This window comes from Corapipo altera, unplaced genomic scaffold (genome assembly GCF_003945725.1).
Source record: "Corapipo altera isolate COAL_440 unplaced genomic scaffold, ASM394572v1 59, whole genome shotgun sequence".
NCBI lineage: Eukaryota > Metazoa > Chordata > Aves > Passeriformes > Pipridae > Corapipo > Corapipo altera.
Window position 1 is genome coordinate 211925 of NW_020884917.1, and position 17608 is coordinate 229532.

Here is a 17608-nt window from a genome sequence, read left to right on the forward strand (position 1 = left end):
ATCATTTTATCATGCTTTTCCAAATACATATTTCTTCATAAAATGAGTTCCCCATATTGTTACATTTAAGGTCTCTGAAGCCAACATCATTTTTCATTGGCAATGTACAAGAAGATCATAGAATCCTAAATTAAAACAACAAAAGCTATCCATAAATTTTCCCAAGAATACATAAGCAAGTGGAAAATAATCTTATAACGTGCAGCTACCACCCTCAAACCTGCAATGACAGTCTCTTAGGATGATTTTTTAAAGAAATCCCTCTTTATTATCTTCTGGGAAATAAAAAGAAGAGAAGAAGTGAGACATATAGCAGTCAAATTGAGCTCTCCACCTTCCCTTAATATAGATTTCCTCCTCCTACATTAGGTAGTTTACAAGTGATGACTAATCATTTACATACTACAATACGTAAAATACACTTATGGTTGTTTGGGTGGGTTTTTAAAGGGACTCGGGTTTCTATAAAATATTTCTGGGCGAGTATAAATAGCAAAAAGGAATCGGTCAGAAAATAGCCTTTAAAAATGAGACATTTATGTTTCCAGAATATCTGGGTATTCGGTGATGAATGCACTTTTTACTATTGTCAGTGCTGCAGTGACAGCACTGCTACGGAAAAACACACTGGATTATTCTTTTCCTTGCGCATCAACAGAAACGTCAGTGATGATTTGACTGACAAAACCTTCAGTACCGAAGTGACGCAAAAGGCTGAACAAATGCACTTCTGTTTTTGATCCTCAGGTAGAAACCACAAAGCTTGTTGCTAGGCAAAAAACACTTTCTTGATTTGCAAGCAAACAAAATTTCATAGGGGTGGTGGGATCGTAGAAGAGGTCTACAGAGCTTGAAGCAAAATTTCAGCCCCTAATTCCTTAAGCAACTTGAGTATTGCCCATGGCAATGCAACAGAAAATACAGGGGTCCACCAAGTCATCTGTAGGTCCACTTTAATGGAAATATAAGCACCAGTTGCTCAGCATACACTGTGGGATGGAAATGCTGATTTTTTTCTTAAATTGATTTCAACAGGATTTTCATTTTAGAAGCTGAAAATACTACTGAGCTTGAGCAAATACAGTCAGAGCTCAAAGAGAAAGGGATGGAAGAAGGCGTGTATGGTCACATACATTCATACAACACATACCACGCAGATTCCAAGAAAAGTCTGTGGGAAGGAACACATTTCATTTAATGCAAGAGTTTAAAGACTATACTCAGAAAAAAAGCTGTCAAAAAAGCAAAGAACAGAAAAACAAGCAAAGACATCAGAAAGCCCTATGCAATGAGCATCTGAGAGCTGACCATCAACTGAAATTAAAGAGAGACGTCTGATAAAACCCTCAGAGCCCACCACTGGTGAGCAAGCCCATTCTGTATTATATAATAAATGTTTTGATGTTCTCATAGGTATCACAGGCTGAAGTAGGCATTTCAAGATCATTATGCTCCCAGGATCAACACGTCCTCTCTCAGGGAGGAGATGAGCAAGCTTTAAGGCCAAAGAGCATAATCTTCACTGAGAGTAGGCAGCAGCAGGCAGGACTGAGCCCTGACAGAATGAAATCCAAGGGTCTTTCTTCAAAGAAATCTGCTAAGCATAGAGGTAAAAGCCGTTTCAACCTGAATGGATCCTGTTACTGAAAACTGGCTGATGCTGGACATATCCACACACCAGGATCCTTCTCATCCCATAGTGATTCTCCACTTTCATGAATGGTTTGCAGGTAAGACCCCATGAGTTGGAAGCAGAGCTGTCAGTCATAATTTCCACTATGCAATATATACCTCATTCATAAAGACAGGTTTGACTCATTATTGCTAACTCACTCATCAGACTCCTGGAAACCACTGGAAACAGACTATGGTATTATGGTAAGATTATCAGGAGACACAACTTTCAATGTTGACAAACTCTCAAGGCCTAAAGCATAAACTTCCAGTTATTTGACATTTACTTAAATATTCTAGTTTCTACCATCAAGCAAATCTAAGAGAATTTTGTCTTCATATTATCCCCTCTTCATCATCACTAAAAAAACAGATAGAGTGATTGCCTATATTTTCTGCTCCTACGTGCCACAGACATTTTCACGTAAAAAGTCATTTAGGTTCATCCAATAACGGCACTTTAGCAGAGACTGTCAGCAGACAATATCTTTTTTTTCCACAGTTACAGAAACATGAGCATCTGCGTACAAGCAACAGCACAATGGCCACTGACCAACCTCAAGGAGACCAGCAATCTATCATCAGTGCCAATGGTGGTCAAATTTGATGAAAACAGGGCAGATTGAAATATACTGGACTAGATTTGAGACCTTATGCAACAACCAGTTGTCTTTTAAAAGGCAACTAGATGATATGGAGCAGCATCCCAGCTGAAGCATCTATTTTGGAATAGAACTGGCTCTCTTCCCAGTCTGCACGTGAAACCCAGTATTCAAAAATGACAGCAAGAATGAGAAGAGTTTAACAACCAAAGAAAAAACCCAGAAGTAAATCAACTTTTTGTGGTTTACACCCGATTTCTTTTTTCAAATGGATCCTCTTGTTCTTAACAGATTGCCACCAATATTTTTCCACTTTAATCCTCTATCAGATGACCTCATGTCAATGCCATCATCTTTAGCCAAGTAATAATGATGTTCCCTCCAGCTTGTTGTTTTTCTGCAAAGCTAGAAGCTTTACCCAGGAAAATAAATATAGATGGCCTTTAGGGAGAGTCTGCTTTGCTTTAATACTTTAGAAAAGGCCTGAAAAAAAATGCTCTTTTATCTGTCACAATGATCATTTGAAGTCTTCCAGGATTATCATGAAAAGATATGAGGCTTTGAATGATCTGGTTAATAAATGTCAATCACCCAAGTTTAGTAGGAACTGAGTAACACCCAAACTTTTAACAAGCTAATCAGATGTACAAATCAGTACCACTGGAATGACTTGTTTGCTTTAGCCTAGCCTTCAACACCGCCTCATGCATTTCAAACCCATACGCCAAATTGCATCTCATTCCCCGACAAAACCTGACGAATTTCCCTAAAATCAAAGTCATTAAATTAACTGGTCTCACTGTTAGGTGGTGGAAAATAGCACGGCACTTGTGACTACAAATACAGGGACAGAGAGCTTCCTAGCTGCCCTTTCAATGTACACAAGTCTCCTTGAAATACACAAAAGTCATTTTCCTTAAATCCTGTAATGAAAACAATAGCCAACATCAGAAAGTACACAATTCAAATGGAAAGAGGGACTGAAACTCATCTTCCCAGATAATCAGATCTATTTCTCAGCTATCAAAGATAATTATATCACAGAATCCTCTTAAGAGACTGATAGCATTCTTTTACAATTAGAGGGGGTCTAGGGAGAACGCTTTAGAAATCTTACTGTAAGGATGCTCAATAATCTCACTGCCTTGCCAGGACATATTCTCCACTACCCCGTTGTACAGATCAACTACTTCGTACATTTTTCTTGTTGTGCCAATAGCTGCTCTTAGGATTAATTAGCTTTACTAATTTCTCAACACTTTTGTCTTCCTGTAGGAAATAATAACTACATTACCTCATTATTTGTTGTTAGGTTTAAAGAAGCCCATTCCTTTCAATTGCCAGTTAAACAGGTCTACACTACTATCATTACTATCTACATTTAATCTATTTTTTTAACCACTGACAGTCTGCTTCAATGTTTCCTCCCATTTCACTAGGACTGCACTCTGGACACAGATGTTCTTCCACCTATCAACAGGCAGTGGTAAATGCACTAGAGGAGCTCCATTTCCACAAACAATAAAGCCAGTTTAAAGACAGTAAATAACACAAGGACATCCCAGAAGCAATACTATTGTTTCTATATGAAACACTGATCACCAGCACAGCACAAATGAGCCTGGGTTCCCCACAGAGGGGTCTCAGCAGCACTGAGGGCAACCAGAGCTACTGCAGGGTCTGGGAGCCATCACAGACTGAACTGATGGGGCTACAGATATCCAGCATAGGCTGAGATAATTAAAACAGTTTGTGTTATTTCATGATAAACTGCTACACATAATGAAATCTGAGAGAATATATAGTTTACATTAATTTAAATTTGACTAGAATATACACACATAATTCAGTTTAATGCAGAAGTTCTTGAAACATTTTTAGTTTATCTAATTCAAGTTATCCCTACTCTTTCTTGCTTTGATTCCTCGTCTTTGCCATTTCCATTCTCTCAGATAACTATGGATTAAGTCTATTTTGCTTTACACACAGGAGCTACAAGATAAATTTATTTCTTTTCTCAGTTCCTCCTAAAGCTTAAGGACTTGACTAGAAAACCCAAGCACCACACATTTGCATTTTGAGCATATATGCCTTTGAATAATTCAGTCTAACCAGACTGCAGGTAATAAACAAGCCATCTTTCCTCATTCACTAATAAGCAAACACAAACCAGCTGAGTCCAGGGAGGAAAAAAAACCACTAAATCCCTAAACAAAAGAAAGAAAACAATTTAGTACACTACTAGCACAGTATTTTAAAATACATAACAATCAGAAATTAGATGGCCCATAACTTATAACCAATTACTTTACACTTCTTCTAACATCACCAGAAGGTATAAACAGAATGAAAAAGCATCAGGAACTGTCCAAGTATCACTGAGTCTCACATATGCTTATCTTGATTTTTTCTTTCCCAATTTTTATAATATCCCCTATATTTCATCCTGCCATTTCTTGACAAATTAGGTGCATTTTTATTAGCACTAGCTTAATTGGCAAATCCTAAAAGAAAGTAATTGCTAAGAGCAAAGCAGCATTATGCTGATGAAACAGATCTGAGCTTAACAACTAGAATTGCCTTAGCAGACAAACACTGACTGCAAAACAGCAAACAGATTTCAAATAAGAGCTGAAGGAAAAAAAATCCGCATTATTTCCCTCCAAAAATCTATTTTGATTACTGGAATAAACATAGTAGCTATTCCTGTTTGCCCTAATACCATTTTCTGAAAACCAGCCTGCAGCAAAAGGAAAAATTTTAATTCCAGAAAAAAGACCAAAAACTATTAAGGTTAAAAAACAAAACCAAAAAAAACCAATCATACAGTACGAGACATTTCCCCCACACACTGTGCTGCTTAGAAAAAAATGCAATTATACTCTCCATATTCAAAGACAATTTGTATCAAGCTTGTTTCAATGCAGAGTAAGTTTTCTAAGCTTATATTCCAAACAAGTCTCTTCTATTAATGCCAATAAAGGCTAAATACATCCTTTGAGAGTTTCCAGTCCAAAATGATATTATGTTTTTTAATATATCATTTTATTAATTTATCTTTATCAACAATGGAACATTCCTAAAATTTCTTTGATTGTATTTATCAGAAAATATATTGGGATATAAATTATTTGTTGATGACTTCTTTTGTGTATTAGTAGAATTAGGAGATCAACATCCAGTGAGAACAGTTTACACAGTTCATTAAGTACACTTGTTTTGCTATACACTGCTCTTCTGTCTAAAATCTTACATGATGTATGGACAAGATTTTCATAGTTTTCAATCAAGTCTGGAGATCCCCCATTTTTAACTTTGTCTCTCCTAAGGACTGTATTTTCATATCGGATCCACAACCCCTTTTTCTCACTGTTTGAAGACCTTCTGAAAAAAAAGAAAATTAAGGCAGAAACATTATCATTCTGTCCTAATACTACAGAGAAACCATAAATGCATATGACAGACATAAATACCTATATAAAAATGGATATTTTATTTATTTAATCTATATCTCTTTACATTTGAATATACACATAATTGTACTTTATGAAAATACATTAATCTTATTTTCTTGGTTCCAATTTTGTCTGGTCTCAGGCAATGTAGTTAAGTAATAAATACCACGCATTAGAAATAGAAGCCTTAAGCATGCTATGGATTTTATTCAACACTCTATATTGTCATGGTTTCAAAAGAAAATTAAGAAAAATGCCAATTATAAGTTAGAAGTCAAAATGCCTAATGATTAAATGCATGTTATAAAAGCTAATGAAACCATTACATATTTCTGCACAATGCTCCAAGCACTGAAGGGCCAAATATCCTCAACTTTTGTTCACTTGTAGAAATAACAAACAAATCAAGGTTGACCTTTTGTGAATTCCCTTGCTATCTGCAGAAATAGAGATCCTCCCTCTATATTAAAACCCATCCTAAGGTGTGTACTGATATACATCACATTTCCTCCTTAGCAGCATCATTACAACATGCTACACATTGCAATCAATTCCTGAAGAAACAAACAAAAACATTCAACTATAAAATACCAATCAGGTATTTATACTGCCACCCTAATGGCCAGAGAGAGGAAAAAATCCTCTTCAGCTACAGTTACAATGGTCAAGAGAGAAAAGGCAGAAGTTCAGGTTTACAGAACAGGCAACGCCAGTTCATAGATTTGCAGCTTTGACTAGAAAAGATCTTGCCAGAAACCCTGTGGTTTCGACATAATGTTTGCCTTTTCCAGTGGGCAATTCCAGGCTCCCTGTGATACTGTGAACAAAAGAAAAGGCAGAAAAAGTGTTTCAATGTCTGACTGTGTTTTTCAGGGCAGAAATTATGACATATTTATGAGAAAGAGCTAAGCACTTTTGTCAAAAATGTAATTGGCCACTCCACATACACCCAGCCTGAAAGCTTCATGATACGCAAACTAATAAAAGAGCACTGAATACATGGAAGAAATCAAATATTCAAGCCAATGTCTCCAAGGGAATGTGCTATTAAATTTAAGCTAGAAAAAAAAAATATATATATTTAATTCAAAAGGCCATTCAAAAAACAAATAAAAAAAAAAAGTAAGGTTTTGAGTACTTTAAATCTTGTTATACAGACTGAAGTCTCCACAAGTTCAAATATGATTTTAAGAAAACTTCTATAATATCAAAAATTGTGTTTACCTGCTGTGAAACAATCTGTCTTACTTGGCACTAAAAACCACTAACTACATCAACGATCTAAAAATACTGAGACTTAAAATACAGGAGAGAGGTGTGGGACCAAAGCTCTACAGCCTGCAATACATTTGATTTCCATTGCAGAATGGCCACATCATCACATTTTTTTACGTGATCAGTATCAGAGAGTAAACAAAAATATGATTATCAAGCACAACATCAAAATGGCAGAGGAGAATATATTGTATGAATTCTGAAGAAGAAAAATGGGGGCGGTAGGACTTCACTGACTATGACAAATTGATAGATATTGGAGATTCTTTAATGTAAAGGTGTATTTCCAGACTTGCATCCCAGTCTGGCCCTTAAATGAAACTGTTAAACAGGACCTTCATTTAAAAGTTTTTGGAAAAATAAAACGGTTTCATAAAAATTCAAGAACATGCCTCTAAGACTTCAGAATTTAATGAGTACTTTGGAAATTCAGTTGCCCTAAATTCTGTAACTAAAATTTCATACTGGCTGTTTATGTATATCACAGTGGTCCAGCGACTTTTTTTTTTCCATCTAAACATTTTAAAAAGTCCATCTGCGAATTAATTATTTTTCACCTATTTAACCATATTTTGCGTCTAGACTGACCTTTCCCTTACAAGAACTGAAACCATTGTGTTGTGTAAAACAAAGTCTGGTTAATTACTTCTTCATAGGTAACACTATGCTATTTGAGCCTCAGGATTTATCTTGATGCCTTCAAAATTTTCGAAGGCTGATGAAACATGAAACAACTATGAGAAAGGGCAACTCAATAACCACTTCTGTCATTGTAAGTCCAGTTCTGAGGAACTGTTATCCTTCTTGCAAATGACCCTTCCTAACACAAAAAAAGACCTTATCCTTTGCAAGTTTCATTGTAACATGTCAAAATGCAATGGCAAGAATTTATGCCTTTTTCTCCTGATATTAAAAATTAAATGCCTGAGAACTTTCCACAAAAGACAATAGAAGCAGTAGCTTAGTGTATGCTTTGCTTAATTTATGACACTCTACAGCAAAACAAATCTTTTGGACCAAATACAGATTAAAATCCTGCATCTGCTGCACAATTTGAAACACTGAGAAGAGGGAAAGAGAATTGCAGTTTCACACAGAAGAATAAGGTAAAGTAATTATTCCACAAAGAGTATTATAAGTGCTACAATATTAAAAATCACACAATTATGAAATTCAGTTTATGAGTAATAATTAAAAAAAAAAAAAATCAAACACCCTCTCCCCTCCCCTAAACCCCTACTAGATACACTCTGTTTCAAAATGTGCTTAAAACACCCAGGGAGTTGTTATATACAGATGTAGAGTAAAAACAAGCTTACAGATATTCCAAGTTTTAGCAGATATCAGTAGAAGCACATGTAAATAACCACATACTAGCAACTCTGCTAGAGAATTACTTAACTTTCAATTATGCATGACTTTCAAACAAATCCATACGACTGAGCGAATATTTTCACTCTGTTATGGAAATGAAAAAATTCCAGCCAAAAATACCAAAACTTTTGTTACCATAAGAAACATCTTCATGACTAAATGAGTAATCATCTGACAGTATAAAAGTTACGGCAATATCTTAAAACAAACTTAAGAAATGACTTGAAAAACTAACTCTATAACAAAATATATTTGATACTAACTTCAGCTGCCTTAAGAGATTTCACTTATTTTTCCAAAATAATTCAATTAGAATAGTTGTATCTCTGAGAAATGTTCTCTCCCTTCTCCTTAACACTCACACTTCCAGAATGTCTGCTAAGTTGCTTTATACCGATCAGGATTAACTGGGTTGAACTTTTTTCCTTTTCCTATTGCCATGGCTTCTATGCCACACAGGTGATACTTCACAGCTCTGACAGATAAACATTGGCTTTTATACGCATGTACTACATACACATAATAATCTCACAAGTTTCATTTTCTAGAAGCCCAACAGAAAAGAAAGTTAGTAAAATCATTGCATACCTCAAAAAAAAGAAAGTATCTAGCAGTAAGTTCAGTGCTGGAATTAGATCCACAGCTGTCATGAGTCAGAGAACTTAAGGGCACTGTACAGGTTGTCCTTTACATGGCATAGTAACTTCTTTAGAAAATATCCATCATTTAGGAAGGAGCAAGCACAGGTCCACCAGCAACTCCTATAACTACACCCTTCAGTCCAATATGTTAAAGGCTCAACACTACCAGCAAAGCCAGGTTTGATTCAAGTTGAGAATTTTGTCAGAAAATCCTGCATGCAGGGAGATCTGAACCCACCTCAAGCCTATGATTGTTACATCTAAGGGATACTTCTTGCATCAGAGAATTAAATGCACAAAACTCCAAGGAACAGTAATACTTCTCTCTTCTTTCTACTCCTCTTCTGAATTTTTTTCTCCTAAAAGCTCTGTTGAGTTAGACAGCCAGCTCACGGAAAACAAATGTACAATTTAGGACTTCCCTGTTAGAATATGACCATAAAAATAGTTGGGTTTATTAACAGTAAACCTCATCTTGACCTATAAACAAGGAGTCCTGAAGCTATGCCTGTCAGATCTACTGTCTCACAGTACACCTTCCAGCACCAATTCAAGATTATCAGCATTCAAGATTAACACCTGTGAAGCCATGCAAAGCTGTAGTTGCTTTTAAAGCCTAATTTGCCATTTTAACTAGAATTATCAAATAAAATCGGTTGCATCCTGTTTGATGAGGGAAATACTTTTTAATCTGTGTTTATCCAGTATCCTCCACATTTTGACAGGAGCTGCTTGGAGCTACCATAATAGAGGAAACAAGTCCACCAGCCAATATGAGTATGTAGTAAGTATGTTTAGGGACAAACCCAAATATCTACTAAAACTGTAAAACTCCTATTAGCATTCTGTTAATCAGAATACGGACTAAAAAGTAAATAATAATAATAAATAGAATAAAGACTCTTAAACATTCATTAACCTCCAAGGACACCCGGACACCAAAATATCACAGACCCTTATGAAAATTACAGTTTCTTATCATAAGATACAACTAAACAAAATTTCTGCACTTGAATTCCAATTATAGCAAATTAACCAAAATTATTGTAAATGTAATACCGGGCTGTTGATTACAAATCATCCTGCTGCTCTATAAAAACTCCTCTTAATTTAAATGGGAGTTGTAAGAGGAAGAGGATGGTAGAAAACCTGAAGAATTACAGTAATGCTGACTGAAAATGAAACTATCTTCTTCAACTGAGCAGAAATAATCAGACCCTTGCATCACCAGCCTCCGATCAATCTTTCTGGTTCTGTACATTACATATGAAAGTCTTCATTTGTCTGACAGCTAAAACATTCAAGCATTAAGATCAAATCAAACATGATAAAAGAAGGATGAGACTGAAAGCAGGCTAAAAGGAGATGACTTACTGCTCAGGAGTCCCACCACTAGAGAAGTGAACAGAGCAAGACTTGCTATGCTGCCATAGTAGCTTGGTGAGGTCAGCTTCAGCAATCATTGCAAGTTTACTTCTGCTCAGTTCAGGGTTTTAATAACATTCCTGGTATCTACATGGTGTAGCCTTGGCACAGAAACTGTTAATTGTATGGCAGTACAAGAACCAAAGGCTTGCTAGATTGCAAAATGGCATGATGCTACACATCTGCCAAACAGAAATGTAATTTAAGTATCCTTTTACGTGTGTCTGTAAGCCAAGAAAGTAATATTTCGATCTGTTTATCTAAAAACATTTATCAGAGATCATTTGGAATGTACTGAGATGCAATGTGGCTATAATGGAGCTCACTGTTTTAGCCTTTTCATTTCGCTACATACTGTTATTTATTTCTTCTTGTATCAGTTTCCATTAAATGAAGGAGGTTGCTTTGCAGTGTTCACAGGGATACCAGGATGGCATTCATGCCCTGATTTTTATCACCAGTGGGCAGAGAAAAAAATTTGCATGCAAAAGGAAAAAAAATACATTAATGTTACATTTCAAAAGAGATTTTAAAAACACAGAAGTCAAGATTTTCAAAGTGATGGCTCCCACAGCATGCATAATGTGTTATAAAAAATATTCCGTATTGCTATATTCTATGTTTTATGCAATTTAGCCTAGTTATGATTGTTGTGGGAACCATAAGCAGCCACCCTGACAGTTTCATTCTCAACTGCAATGTTGCACTAATGGAGTTTTGGTACTTAATTTTCTTGTTTGTTTCAAAAATGAGGGAGGAAAAGAAAGGAAAAGATACAAGGAAATACGGCAAGAAAAAGGAGGAGGAATATTATAATTTCTATGTATTGTAATTATTTAAGTCCATGGTGATTTTGGTATTTAAAAAGAGCTGAGAGCACCAAGTATTAGGAAAAGCAGTACTTACACTAATATGTTTTTAAAACCCCATGCAGACAAATCTGCTATCCCTGGTATTTATTACTCTGCTATGGAAAGTGCAATGGGCACTAACACCAACACCATTAGATCCCCTTTATTGTGCCCCCAGTTCCGAATGCAGCCAGGCAAGAAAAGACCTGTGTCTCTTGGACAACTTAATGACCTTACACTTTCCATTAACAGGCCATAGCAAGACCTTCTCTAGTCAAAAGGAAAATCTTCAGTCTACAACAATATGATACCAAAAATAATACTAAATGACAATGGACTCTGAAGACAGGCAAATTCAGTGCAAAGGTCTGTGGCCTAACTTATCTTCATAAGACATATAAAAAGGCATTATCTTGTACCTCTTATGGCATTTGTTGCTCCCTGTTATTTATTCAGTTTGCATGTTTATTACTTTCCTACACCCATTTCATCTTCTCAATATAGACAAAGCCTGTAAAACTGTACAACTCTTAAATCAGCAGGACTTGACTAACCTTTTAAGTACTACTACAACAACTCTGAATACTAATCATTATGACTTCTAGTTTCGGAGACCATTCTCAAAAACAAAACAAAACAAAAAAACTCAAACCAAAAACAAAGAAAAAAATCCCAGAAAAAAATCTCCACACCAAAAAAACCCACAAAAAAATCAAGTAAACAGCCCCAATCCCACCAAACTCATTCTTGTTTGAAGAGCTTTGTATTTTTATATGTAAGTTTTGCATTTTATCCCCCAACCCTGAGTTTCCCATCCATTTAGACTCAGAGCAATTATTAAAGAGCAAAAAATTCTAGTCACTGGACAAGTCTTCCTTTGTCTGTTTTCTCCTATGAAAGTATCCAGACACACTACTGCTTCTGAAATACCAAATTTCGAAGCCACAAAAGGCTAAGAAATGCCTGATTTTCTTTTATAAGTTTATTTGAAGAACAAGACATAGAGAGGGAGTTTACTGTTCTTTCATTTTTTCCTTCATCTGTTTTTTTCCAGTCTTTAGCTGAACCACTACCATCTCAAAGCCAGACAAGTTTTAGCCTGTGTCTAGTCTAACTGGATATCTAACAATAAAAAATCTGAGGCTCTTTACATTTGTATATGACTGTGGCCAAAGACAGGTGCTAAGGCTGCCAAGTGTAATTGCTCACGTTACTTTATGTCTAATCTTGAATTTTTTGTCACACAACCAAAGGTTAGAATTTGGAAGATTAATAGTCTCCTAAAGATATTATCGGATAGAATTGCCTAAAATTTAACTGCTAGGTTCAGCAAGAGGTCTTTCTTGTTTCTTGGAAACCTTCTTTCTGGGAAACATTTAGACCTTACAAAATTAAAATACCAAGGCACTGACAGAGGATACAAATAGTGAGAAAGACTAGGCAGCCTCCAGCATCCATACTGGTGGCTTGACAACTCAGAATGGAATAACGAGGTAGGACTTGTTGGAGTGTCAACTGAGTGAAATTTGTTCTAGTCATACTAGTCCACCAAAAACGTCACCTTTCTCAAACATACTTTCTCTGACTAATAAAACTTCTAGAAAACTAACATGTCCCAAAATATTTACCTATCTACCCAAACCCACTTACAGAATCAAGCTTCATTCACTGCAAGTGGCTTGTCACCCATTTTCCGAAATCAAAGAAAGAATAGCCATAGCAGGAGAAAGCCAGTGATGGATCTTTTCAATGATGGCTTTAAAACCAACAGTGAAGGAGAAGCCCAACACTTGTAAATATTCTGTCTAGTGTGTGCAATTATGATCCACTGCTTGAAATTGTTGAGATCAAAATGCCACAACAAGAAATGTTCATATTCCTCAGGACTGGCCCAATTCTTGGCTATCTTGTCATCTACCCAAAAATCTTTCATCTCTCACATTCTGGCTACAATCAGAGCATGACAAGACTATTACTTTTCTGAAATCTCTGGCATGTAAACATATTTATACTTAGCCTAAGAAATGAAGAATCTTGACATTTCAGTATGTTGCACATGCACAAATGAGACACATTAATTTGCTATGTATATGGCTGCCTAAAAACATTCTTGTCATCTTACGATATACAGAACTAAGAGTATTGGCAAGAACACTCTGCAGTATTTAAAAACCAAAGCAAGAAAGAAAACACAAAAACAAGTAATACAAAGGTATTCTTACTCCTGTAACTTTCACAAATCAATTAACTACATTTAAGTTCATCAATATCATAATAAAGGTATCAATCTGAAGACATAAGTTCTTGGGAAACGCTTTCTCACTGACTCTTAGGAAGAATCTGACTTATCTTCTTGAAAAATCCCACTGATGATGCATGTCTCCCATGCTCAGCTGCATGAATGCGGATCTCTGCCTCTATTTCTCCATCTGTCCCCCCTCATGCCAGTTCAATGTAAAGGACCTTTCTTCAGTGTGTGGGACTAAAAAGGGAAGAGTTTGATCTTTGTCTAAACTCTAATCACAACTGCAAAAATATAATTCTTACGGATATTTCATAAGGGAGACTAGAATCAGTCTTTTAAAACAATTTGTAACAATTTTTTACTCAAAAGGCTTTTCAGTATAAAAACATTGGAAGCATGAAGTCTAAGAGAAGAGACATTAAGAGAGGCAGTTCCAATATTTTTGGTGGGTACCACCACTAGCATCAAAACATAGGCTAATCCCTGGAGAATGACAATACACTTGGTTGTCCAAGCATCATACATGGAGCACTGTAAAATGCCTTGCATACCACTGGTAGTGCACACACTGCTAGAAGACCTCCTCTAGAGGATACTCTTTCCCTTCCCTTCATTATCAGATGCTTTTCCATTGTCCTCTGTACTGTAAGAAAGATATCTCAAATGTTTAACTTCTGGATAGACACTTTTTTTGGGTTGCCAAGGGTTCAAATGCAATAGGAGAAACCTGTTTCAATTTCAATGAAAGTAATTTTCGCAGTATGGGAACATTTAATATCTTGTAACAATTGATTCAAATATCAGACTGCACTGACTCCTTGCCACAGCAGAATTAACAGTATTCCAGCTGAAGTTGTGATTGCCAAAGCTACTGTTCCAACCCTCCCACTCCACCATCCTGTGTGGTTGCTGGCTGTAATTCCACCCATGTATTATACACATCGTATTAGGGGCCTTGAGATCCACTTACCTTCTTCTGTTCTGAAAATACTTCCACTGAAACTAAAGCTCTTCTCATTTAAGTAGAAACACTGAAGAGTTTGCACAAGCGACCTGACAAAACTAACCAAAACATAACAAAGCATTCTAGCAACTTTTACAAATTCTCTCAAAGTAAAAATGTCTGCATATTTTTCCTTTACATCCACTTGTTCAGTTTTATAATCCCTTATGAAAAACGCTTGTTGACTTATTATGCTAAACATTTGTATCAGCCCAAGTATGTGAACCAGTACTGTACAAGAACAAATTTCATATACCTAGTTGAAATCTCTGGCAATTCACAACAGGGAATAAATTAAAAAAAAAGAAAAAAAAAAGAAAAGAATTACATAGTAATATAGACCCTGAGGTCTGAAGGGATAATTTAAGTACATTAAATTTATTTTTGTTTCAAGAGACACAACATAAAACTTCTTTCAATGGTCTTTAGTTCCTCTGCCAAGCACTTCTCTGAGTATGTTCCAAACTCAAAATTACCTCCCAGGAGAGTATCTCAGGTTGGAGCTTTCTTTTATTGTTTCTGGGTTTGCCCCTATATTATAGATTATTGGTTCCAGATGTGAACTAGGGATGGTAAAAAACCTTACAACTACCACATTTTTTGTTTTCTTGGTCCTTTAGGAGAATCTCTAGGAACCGATGGGAGTCAATTTGTTTTTCATCTACAGAATGTCTCTTGGGCAAGCCTGATCTCAAGGACGTACCATAAAACTTACAGATCTTTTTCTCTCTCAAAATGTTTGTGGACCTTTCTTACTGTGCCAGTTTAGTGAAATCACTGAACGTTTATGTGGTAATTCAGAGCCTTTGAAAATCTTCAGAAAATAAAGAAACAAAAGAATATGATGGGACCCATCTTTTTTAAATGAAAAGTGGTATTCCAATACTGATATTGGAGGCTTTGGGGTATTTGGTTGTGGAGGTTTTTTTTGTAAACACCAACATTACATGTGTGCAACTGGTGTGTACCTGTAATTTTCAAGAAAGAGAAATGCCATTAGTTTACCTCGTTACACTTAACCTAATCATTTTTATGCTTTCCTTCTCTCTTCACTCTATTTTACAGCTCATGATCACAGTGAATAGAAAAATTTAATTACAGGGAAGTACAGCTAAGCATTGCATATATACATTGCATATATTCTTGTGAATATATACACAAGAAATCTGAGTATGAGTAAACCAAGGCAAAACAAGTCACAAAAATGACTGCAGTTGTATCTATTTTCACATGGTTCTGTGAAACCTAATGTCAGCTGCGTATCATCTTACTGGGGACAAAGGGGTAGTAATGTCTTGTAACCACTGAAAAACACATGTAATAACACTAAAACTCATAACTGTTTTAACAGATCAGATCTAAATTTTTTACAGCATGAAGTCCTAAAGAAATACTTATGCTGACTAAATAGCAACACATATGAAAGACTATTTATGCTTCTGACATACTCGAAGTATAAATTTACTGAATGCAAGTGTACTTTCAGTTCCTTAGATGATGGATATATGTTCTCATCAGACAATCAGAAAACCAACACAACAGTCTGTAGCTCAATCTATACTTCACCTTAATAGGAAAATATTGTCTTTTGGCTCTACTGGTTGATATAAAAGCCTTTATCAGGCATTCTTCCCTTTCAAAGAGCAAATTAATGCTAAATACATTGATGTTTTACTGGCACCACAGGCTTGTTTTATCACCAAATCTAACTAGCCATCTGTTTTTTTCAAAATTTAAAATGCATTACACATTTTCAACATAAGAAACTATTAAAAGAAGTGAACAAAGAACTCTGTATACAGGAAAGCTGCTCTTGCAAAGACAGGGAAGACCAAATAGGCATAGGGATGTTACCTGGTGCACAGAGGCATGGGAAATGGGTAATCTCATGATCAGAAATATCAGAAAATTCAAAGGGACTCAAGGGCAGAGAATCAAGGCATTATTGAAAACAAAGAGAGAAATACTGGCTGGAGCTAGCTGTAGCAAGAAGAAAACTGTGAACTTTCCAATAGTACGAGAAAATTTGGAGATTAGAGAAGCCCAATGCTCCACGGCAGCTGGAAAAGAAAAAGGACAACTGCTGTTTTAAATTGAACCCTTCTTTTACGTTGAGAACAAAACTGGAAAAACAACTAGCACACTTGTCCCAGTCACTCATCAATAGCCTGTACCTCCTCGGATAGGAGGATGCAAACTCTGGCACACTGGAGGGTAGTCGCTGCACAGCTACTCCTCAAAATGAACCTACAGCAGCACTGAGAAAAATTGTAAAAAAAGCCTGAAATTTCTGGGAGGAAGCAGTTATAGGAGAAGTAAGTGCTTTAGTAAGATGGAAGCAAAGTTAAATTTTTACCTAGAAGTCACTGATTTAAGCAATAGCTACATGTACAACTCAGTGACATGAAAAACCGGCTGTCTCAGCCACAAACTTCAGAGATGTCCAGGTCACATCCAACAGTGAAACTGTGATGCCATAGCAGAAGTCAGTGGAAGCTTTAAAGGTAAAAGCCAGGACCTCTCATACATACAGAGCCAAGCAAACCAGACAACACCTGGTTTTAAGTCACTTCTGTATGTCAGCCTCCTGAAAAATCCTGTCAAGTGAAAAATAACAGTTTCTAATGCAAAGTAAGAGTCTCAAGATAAAAGTTACAAAGACCACAGATGAAAAAGCTGATTAAAGTCTTATATACCTACACAATCATTATAATATCACACATTTTCTTGATACACTGAAAAAGCTATTGAGAAAAATATTTTCATTCCAACAATAAAATGGATAAATAAAGAATTAATTTTTAATAGTGATTATTTTAGATTCATGGTTGTGTCAGGAAAACTAGTGGTTTTTAAAGATTGAATGGAACTTAGCATAGGTGATTAGAAATTATTGTTGCTTCTTAAAAGGGGATGACCTTTTATAAGCATTCTATACAAAGTGAAAATAAAGGCACAAGAGGGGAATTCACATGTCTATGACAAAACAGGTCATGTCTACTTTGTAACTTTTTCAAAAGCTTCCCTCTCAAAATGTTTTGTCTATGAAACTTGACCTGCAAA

At 35.9% G+C, this 17608-nt stretch overlaps 1 protein-coding gene across 14 annotated transcripts in view; it reads right to left on the reverse strand.

Annotated features, from left to right (window-relative positions):
* ARPP21 (cAMP regulated phosphoprotein 21) overlaps positions 1-17608 on the reverse strand; it is a 196840-nt gene that overhangs the window by 107965 nt on the left and 71267 nt on the right. The window contains exons 1-2 of one of the 14 annotated variants that reach the window (XM_027655994.1): positions 8799-8812; positions 7595-7600 (exon numbers count right to left, since the gene is read on the reverse strand). The exons of 12 other annotated variants lie outside the window; for them this stretch is intronic. The gene's annotated coding sequence lies outside the window, so the exon portion shown is untranslated. Of the gene's footprint in view, positions 1-220; positions 302-7594; positions 7601-8798; positions 8813-17608 lie in introns of those variants that run through there. One more of the 14 variants, XM_027655997.1, reaches the window with a different exon arrangement.